The following is a 9623-nucleotide window of genomic DNA, read 5'->3' on the forward strand; positions in this document are numbered from 1 at the left end:
ACGCAACAGAATTGCAAGTTTCATGGACTTCCATCGGAAGATCCTCATCAGTTCTTAGTAGAATTCTTGCAAATCTGTGATACTGTTAAGACCAATGGGGTTGATCCCGAGGTCTACAGACTTATGCTTTTCCCCTTTGCTGTAAAAGACAAAGCTAGAACATGGTTGGACTCACAACCTAGAGAAAGCCTGAACTCTTGGGACAAGTTGGTCAATGCTTTCTTGACCAAATTCTTTCCACCTCAAAAGATGAGCAAGCTTAGAGTGGAAGTCCAAACCTTCAAACAGAAGGAAGGTGAATCCCTCTATGAAGCTTGGGAAAGATACAAGCAATTAACCAAAAGGTGTCCTTCTGACATGCTTCGAGAATGGAGGATCATATGTATATTCTATGATGGTCTGTCTGGAATGTCAAAGATGTCATTGGACCATTCTTCTGGTGGATCCCTTCATCTAAAAACACCTGTAGAAGCCCAGGAACTCATTGAGATGGTTGCAAATAACCAGTACATGTGATGCCAGGGCATCTTGGTCAGTTTAACTGACCTTTTCTTTACTATTTTAGGGTAGTTTCATGCATTTTCTTAGAAAATAAGCATGTTTTGGGTAAAAATACACTTACATCTTGATTCAAGCAAACATTGTGAACTTTACATGATTTCATGAGAATTATGCATGAATTGAATGATAAAATGGATGATGCATGATCTCATGATTTAGAACCAAGCTTTGATGCACTTTATTTGCTTGATTTCAGGACAAAGGAAGCAAGGAAGAGCCACGTTAGCAGCCATGTTAGTCTAACTAACGTGACCACTAATGTGGAATGGGAGTAAGTTTGCAGCGTTAATGGAAAAAGTGATCGCCAATAACACCTTCAAAAGCCATCATAGCCCACATTAGTTGCCACGTTAGTTACATTAACGTGGGAGCTAACGTGGAAAGGAAAGGGGAGCTCCAACGTTAGTGGTAAAGGTGAACACCACTAACGTTCCAAAAGGCCACACATAGCCACATTAAGAGTCACGTTAATCCAATTAACGTGAACTCTAACGTGAAAGGAGAAAGAAATTGCCAACATTAGTGACACTCACCTTTGTCACTAACGTTGGACTAAGCCAATATTGCCTACGTTAGTGGTCATGTTAAGACCACTAACGTGAAGGGTAACGTGGAGCAAGGAATGATAGGCCAACATTAGTGACACTCACCTTTGTCACTAACATTGGAGATGGCAATTACTACCACGTTAGTGATCACGTTAATGCAATTAACGTGAGGCACTAACGTGGGAAGAAGGGGTATTTTGAAGCGTTAGTGACAAAGGTGAGTGTCACTAACACCCTCAAAGCTTGGGCATGCCCACGTTAAGGGCCACGTTAGTTACACTAACGTGGATCACTAACGTAGGGAAGAGAAGCAAGGAGCAACGTTATTGGTAAAGGTGAATGCCAATAACGTTTGTGAAAGACTAAGGAGCAATGTTATTGGTAAAGGTGAATGGCAATAACATTTGTGAATGACTAAGAGGCAACGTTAGTGGTCACGTTAGTGCCACTAACGTTGAAGTTAATGTGGATCAATTTGGTTTGGAGCGTTAGTGAAAAAGGTTATCGTCACTAACATTTTTGAACCCAAATTTACACTTAACGTTAACACCACTAACGTCCTAACTAACGTCCACCCATGCCTGACTCACACTTTTTCTGCAAGCAAAGCTGATCCCACGAAAGATTGTAACTGCTTCAACTTAAGATCAAAGGCCAATATCCAAGACTTGAAGAGCTGACTAGAAGATCAAGAAGAGTAGTATATATAGAAGTAGTTTTAAACTAGAAGGAGGCTTGGCATTATTGGGAACTACATTCTGTATATTTACTTTTCTTGCAAATTCTAGTTTACTTTCTGAATGCACTCTTCTCTATCATCTTCCGTTTTCAGAGCTATGAACAACTAAACCCCTTTTCATTGGGTTAGGGAGCTCTATTGTAATTTGATGGATCAATTATAGTTTTCATTTTTCTTGCTCTTTCTTTTCTCTTGATTTACTAGAAAGCTTTCGATCCTAAATCAATTGGTTATTTGTCTTGGAAAAGAAACTCTCCATAAATGGATCTCTGATGAGCGGATAATTTATACGCTTTTTGGCATTATTTTTAGGTAGTTTTTAGTACGGTCTAGCTACTTTTAGGGATGTTTTTATTAGTTTTTATGCAAATTTCACATTTTTGGACTTTACTATAAGTTTGCATTTTTTTCTATGATTTCAGGTATTTTCTGGCTAAAATTGAGGGATCTGAGCAAAAATTTGATTCATGCTGAAAAAGGACTGCTGATGTTGTTGGATTCTGACCTCCCTGCACTCGAAATGAATTTTTTGGAGCTACAGAAGTCCAATTGGTGCGTTCTCAATTGCGTTGGAAAGTAGACATCCAGGGCTTTCCAGCAATATATAATAGTTTATAGTTTTCTCAATGATAAATGGCGTAAAATGGTGTTAAATGCCAGAAATAGGTTACAAGTTGGAGTTAAACGCCTAAAACAGGTTACAACCTGACGTTTAACTCCAGAAATAGCCCAGGCACGTGAAAAGCTCATGTCTCAGCCCCAGCACACACCAAGTGGGCCCCAGAAGTGGATTTCTGCACTATCTATCTCAGTTTACTCATTTTCTATAAATCTAGGTTACTAGTTTAGTATTTAAACAACTTTTAGAGATTTATTTTGTATCTCATGACATTTTAGATCTGAACTTTGTATTTCTGATGGCATGAGTCTCTAAACCCCATTATTGGGGGTGAGGAGCTCTGCTGTGTCTCGATGAATTAATACAATTACTTCTGTTTTCCATTCAAACACTTTAATTTGGAAATACATGTGGTATAATCAGTGACCCTACTTCATCTCTTCCCATGAGCAATTAAATCAAGGAATTGGGTAATTTTTCTTGCTTAGAGAGATTGGGTTGCTAAGAAATTGGGATCCAATCACTTAAGATTGCCAAGGCGATCAATGAATGCATTGATTGAGGAAGAGATGAGAATGAACTTGATCCGGAGAATGCAACATCTCCTAAGCCCAATAAATTCCCCATTTCTGATCTTACCCATTCTCTTTACATTCTGCCATTTACTTTCATGTTCATCTCCCCAAATCCTCATTTAAGATTCTGCAATTTACTTTCTACAATTTACTTTCCGCCATTTATTTCTAGCATTTACATTTTCTGTCATTTGCTTTCCCGCCATTTAATTTTCTGCAATTATCAACTCAACTTCTGCGTAACTCAAGTAGAACATTCCTCCAATTAAAGTTGCTTTACCAGTCAATCCCTGTGGGATTCAACCTCACTCTATTGTGAGTTTTTACTTGACGACAATTCGGTATACTTGCCAAAGGAAAATTTGTTGAGAGACAAGTTTCCATGCATCAAGTTTATGGTGCCGTTGCCGGGAATTGATTTTGTATCAACAATGATTAAGTTGCAGGATAACTAGATTGAGCAATTTTCTTTATTTTGATTATTTCATCTTAGTCATTTACTTCCAATTTCGCTATTTTGTTTCTGTTTTCTTTCTTCTTCATCTGTTTTCCTGGCTATCTACCATTTAGTTCACTAACCCACTAACTGTTTGATACATTGCACCACTCACACTAACAGCCATTCTAACAAGAGTAATTTCTTTATTTATCTTCTTTTTTGCTTTTTGCTCTGTTGGTTGTATGACAGGTAGAAGAAGCGGAGCTTCAACTTCCTTTGATTCTAAACCTGAGAGGACCTTCCTTAGATTAAGGAGGGAAGCAAGAGGGAAGAGAGTCATTGGTGCTGAGGAAGAGGAGGAGTATTTTAAAACAGACATGGAGGAGAATATAGAGAACCACCAGGAAGAAGAAGCTCACAACCATGCCAGCGAAGGCCCAGTGAATCATGATGGGTAAGAGAGAAGAGTTCTAGGCTCTTACATCTACCCATACCCAGGAAATTATGGAAGTAGCATCCAAAAGCCAACCATACATGCCAATAACTTTGAACTGAAGCCCCAGTTCATCACCCTTGTTCAGAACAACTGTGCATTCGGAGGAAGTACCCAAGAAGACCCCAATTAACATCTAACCACATTTTTAAGAATATGTGATACTGTGAAGTCTAATGGTGTTCATCCGGATGTCTATAGACTACTTTTGTTCCCTTTTTCACTTAGGGACAAAGCATCTAAATGGTTGGAATTTTTCCTGAAGGAGAGTTTAGCAGCCTGGGAAGATGTGGTGAACAAATTCTTGGCAAGATACTATCCTCCTCAAAGAATTAACAAGTTGAGAGCTGAGGTACAAACCTTCAGGCAACAAGATGCTGAAACTCTCTATGAGGCATGTGAGAAGTTTAAGGACTTAACAAGAAGGTGTCCACCAGACATGTTCAATGAATGGGTTCAACTGCACATTTTCTATGAGGGTCTTTCTTATGAATCAAAGAAGGATGTAGACCACTCATACGGGGATCTCTAAACAAGAAAAAGACCATTGAAGAAGCCATAGATGTCATCGAGACTGTAGCTAAGAATGACTATTTTTATGCTTCTAAAATGAGCAACACCCGAGGAGTGATAGAGCTAAACCATATGGATGCACTGCTGGCTCAAAACAAGATGATCACCAAGCAGTTAGCTGACCTTACCAAAAAGATGGAAGAGAACTAAGTCGCAGCAGTCAATACTTCACCACCAGCTCGAGAAGGAGTAAATACAGAGGAAGAGAGTTACTGGGAACAAGCCAATTATATTGGGAACTCACCTAGGCAGGCCCATGACCCATACTCTAAAACTTATAATCCGGGTTGGATGAACCACCCAAACTTTGGGTGAGGAAATCAACAAGATCAAGGCCAGGATCAAAGACGTCACAACCCCAACAACAATGCAACTCACCAACATTCCACGTAGAGATCATATCAGCACCCACCCAATAGTACCTCTCAACATCCACATCAAAACCAAAATGGCCTTTCTCACCCCTCCTACCTCAGTTCACCATCACCACCCGAAGATAGACTCTCCAGAATTGAGAATCTACTTGAAGATATATTCAAGGAAGTTCAAGACAGTAAAGCATTCCGGGAAGAAATGCGATCCAATATGAAAAATCAAGATGCTGCCATCAAGAAATTTGAAAGACAAATTAGCTACTTATTCAAGCAAGTCCCTAGCCATAATATTCGCAGCAATACTAATTCAACCTCAAGGGAGGAGTGTCAAGCTATCACTCTCAGAAGTGGGAAGGAATTGAAGAAGACTTCCAAGAAACCACAAGAGAATAACTCAAATGAAAAGGAAAAGAGACAAGATGAAGTTAGAGTTTCCACTCCTAATTCACATCAAGAAGGAGAAGTACTGAAGTCATACGTTACAAAAGCCCCATACCCTCAGCAATTGAAAAAGAGGGGAGAGGACAGCCAATTCTCAGGATTCTTAGAAATTACAGATTAACATACCCTTTGCTGAAGCAATAGAAAAAATGCCACTCTATTCCAAGTTCTTGAAGGAGTTGATGACCAAGAAGAGAAGCTGGAAGAACAACTAGACTATGATACTAACCGAAGAATGTAGTGCCATCATTCAGGCACAAATTACCCCAGAAATTGAAGGATCATGGGAGCTTTCAAATTCCTTATATCATAGGGGAAATCATAGTGGAAAAGGCTTTATGTGATTTAGGAGCTTGCATAAATCTGATGTCCTTAGCAATGATGATAAAAATGAGGATTAAAGAGGCCAAGCCAATAAGAATTGCCCTGCAACTGGCAGACCAATCATTCAAGTTTTCTCACGGAATAGTAGAAGACTTGTTGGTGAAGGTAGGAGACTTTAGCTTCCCAGCAGACTTTGTAGTGTTGGATATGGAGGAAGGAGCCAAGACCTCTATCATCCTAGGAAGGCCATTCTTCGCCACTGTCGGAGCCATCATTGATGTCCAAAAGGATGAACTTATCCTTAGACTACATGAGGGGAAAATGATATTCAATGTATTCAAGGGCATGAGTTACCCACAAGACTCATTGGGAGAATGTATGAGGTTGGATTCAGTGGAAGCTGTAGTGCAAGAGACTTTTGAAGAGGAAGAACTTGAGGGGTTGACAGAAGAAGAGGAATCAGCATCAAGCGAAGAGGCTGCGACAACTGAGGTTCATGTTCAGGGCACACTAGAGGAGAAGAATGAAAGAAAAGAAGCACCTAAACTTGAACTAAAGGCACTGCCGCCCACTCTCAAGTATGTATATTTAGGAGAGAATAAAAGCTATCCAGTGATCATAAACTCAGCCCTCAGCCGAGAACAAGAGGAGGAATTACTCCAAGTATTGCAAAAGCATAAGGATGCCCTTGGATGGACACTTGCTGACTTGAAGGGAATCAGTTCAGCCATATGCATGCATAAAATACTGTTAGAAGATGATGCCAATCCTTCCATTCAACCCCAAAGGAGGCTGAATCCAGTCATAAAGGAAGTGATACCGAAGGAAGTCATAAAGCAGTGGCAGGGAGGGGTAATCTACCTAATTTCGGATAGCCCATGGGTCAGCCTCGTCCAAGTGGTCCCCAAGAAAGGAGGAATCACTGTAGTACCCAATGAAAGGAACGAGCTAATCCCTACAAGAAACGTCACAGGATGGAGGATGTGCATTGATTACAGAAAACTCAATGAAACCACAAGAAAATATCACTTTCCACTTCCCTTCATGGATCAGATGCTGGAAAGACTTATAGGATACGCATATTATTGTTTTCTAAATGGTTATTCAGGATATAACCAAATAGTGGTTGATCCAAGAGACCAGGAGAAAACATCATTTACTTGCCCATATGGAGTGTTTGCCTAAAGGCGCATGCCATTTGGGCTATGTAATGAACCTGCAACTTTTCAACGCTGCATGCTTTTTATCTTCTTGGATATGATATAGAAGTTCATTGAAGTCTTTATGGATGACTTTTCAGTATTCGGGGATTCCTTTCCTAATTGCCTAAATAATCTTGCCTTGGTATTAAAAAGATGTCAAGAGACCAATCTGGTCTTGAATTAGGAAAAATGTCACTTTATGGTGACAGAAGGAATAGTCCTTAGCCATAAAGTTTCTAACCAAGGCATTGAGGTAGACAGAGCTAAGGTGGAACTAATTGAAAAATTACATCCACTGAGTGATGTCAAGGCAATTAAGAGCTTTTTAGGGCATGATGGCTTCTACAGAAGATTTATTAACGATTTTTCAAAGATAGCCAAGCCCTTAAGCAATCTTCTTGTGTCTGATACCCCATTTATCTTTGATGAAAAGTGCATGCTAGCATTCGAAAACTTGAAAAAGAAGCTATCCTCAGCTCCTATCATCACCCCACCTGATTGGAACTTACCATTCGAATTGATGTGTGATGCATCTGATTTTATAGTTGGGGTAGTACTAGGATAGAGGAAAGATAATTTGGTGCATGTCATATACTATGCCAGCAAGGTCCTCAATGACACTTAAAGAAATTATACCACTACTGAATAGGAGTTGTTGGCAATAGTTTTTACATTTGACAAATATAGATCATACCTCATTGGCTCTAAAGTGATTGTTTTCACCGATCACAAAGCACTTAAATATCTATTTGCCAAACAGGAATCAAAACCAAGACTGATAAGATGGATCTTATTGTTGCAGGAATTCAATATTGAGATTAGAGACAAAAAGAGGTGTGGAGAACAAGGTAGCAGATCATCTATCCAAGATCCCTTGTGAGAAAATTGGTACACATGATACAAGTGTAAATGAGTTCTTTCCAGATGAACAGTTAATGTTGGTTCACAAGGCACCCTGGTTTGCAGATATTACCAATTTTAAGGCAATTGTTGACTTGCCTCCTGGAATCAACAAACATCAAAGAAGAAAACTCATCAATGATGCTAAATATTTCATTTGGGATGAGCCATATCTCTTTAAGAAGTGCTCAGATGGAATCCTTAGGAAGTGCATTTTAGAAGAAGAAGGATGAGAGGTCCTATGGAATTGCCATAGTTCTAGCTATGGAGGTCATTTTGGAGGAGAAGGAACCGCAGCAAAGGTATTGCAATGCGGGTTCTTCTGGCCTACTATCTTCAAGGATGCCAAGGAACCGGTGAGGAGCTGCGATGAGTGTCAGAGGGCTGGAAATCTACCCAAGAGAAATGAGATGCCACATCAATTCATCTTAGAACTCGAACTGTTTGATGTATGGGGGATCGACTTCATGGGACCATTCCCAACCTCATATTTGAACAAGTATATTTTGGTGGTAGTGGACTATGTATCTAAGTTGGTGGAGGCCGTGGCAACCCCAACAAATGACAACAAGGTGGTCATGAACTTTCTTAGAAAGAATATCTTCAGCCGATTTGGAGTACCACGAGCCCTCATCAGCGATGGAGGGAGTCATTTTTGCAACTGACCATTAGAGACTCTACTCCTAAGATATGGGGTGAAGCATAAGGTTGCCACACCTTATCATCCCCAAACAAGTGGGCAAATCGAGATATCCAACAAAGAGTTTAAAAGGATCTTGGAAATTACTGTGGGGGCATCAAGAAAGGACTGGTCGAAAAAGTTGGATGATGCTCTTTGGGCGTATAGGACAGCCTTCAAAACACCAATTGGGATGTCCCCATATCAGCTGGTGTATGGAAAGTCCTGTCACTAACCATTAGAGCTGGAGCACAAAGCCTTTTGGGCTCTCAAGATACTAAACCTCGACAGCACTGCTGCTAGTGAAAAAAGGGTCTTGCAGCTGCAAGAACTGGAAGAGTTTAGGTCTCAAGCCTATGAAAACGCCAAAATCTATAAGGAAAATGTAAAAAGGAGACATGATCTCAACCTGGCACCAAGAAGTTTCGAAGAAGGACAACATGTACTCATCTACAACTCCAAACTGAGACTCTTCCTTGGAAAACTCAAATCAAGGTGGTCGGGACCCTTTCTGGTCACAAAGGTATCACCTTATGGACACATAGAAATCATGAAAGAAAGCTCAAGGAGGAAATTCACTGTGAATGGGCAAAGACTCAAACACTACATGGGCAACATGGGGGAAGGCCCTAAACAGAAGTATAATCTCAACTAAAGAAGCAACCGTCGAACTAGCGACGCTAATAAAAGCGCTTTGTTGGGAGGTAACCCAACTTGAGGTAGTTTTCTTTTCATTATTATCTCAATAAAAGATTCAAGTAGAGTTCTCTGTATTGTGAGGAGCTAAGTTTGGTGTTGCACACCAAAACAATCCAAGCGTGAATGTGGAACTCTAAGTTTGGTGTTCCACCAAAGACTCCATCTGAAAATCGCATTGCAACCCTTCAATGATAAAGCATTTGCTCTAACAATCAGAGAAACTACTTGATAGATGCTTAGTTTCTAGTTCATAGTTTGCTTTTCTAGTTCATAGTTGTTTTCTTAATAAAAGCACAAGAGGTTTCTGCATGTATTCAATTTACTAAGTTTGGTGTTCACACACAAAATTAAGTTCAAAAATTCACAAGTATACGTGCATGCTAACTGTTTTTCAAGTGCTTGGGGAACAAGAAACTTCCAATAGTTTTATAGGAATTTAATCAATCCCTTGGAATAA

The 9623-nt window shown here is 39.9% G+C and overlaps 1 non-coding gene across 1 annotated transcript; it reads right to left on the reverse strand.

Moving 5' to 3' along the window:
• Positions 1 to 255: 255 nt before the first annotated feature.
• LOC127746955 (small nucleolar RNA R71) lies at positions 256 to 363 on the reverse strand. The gene has a single exon (XR_008008760.1). It is a non-coding gene; the product is annotated as a small nucleolar RNA R71 (small nucleolar RNA).
• Between the last annotated feature and the right edge of the window lie 9260 nt (positions 364 to 9623).

This window comes from Arachis duranensis, chromosome 4, assembly GCF_000817695.3.
Source record: "Arachis duranensis cultivar V14167 chromosome 4, aradu.V14167.gnm2.J7QH, whole genome shotgun sequence".
In the NCBI taxonomy this organism is placed as follows: domain Eukaryota; kingdom Viridiplantae; phylum Streptophyta; class Magnoliopsida; order Fabales; family Fabaceae; genus Arachis; species Arachis duranensis.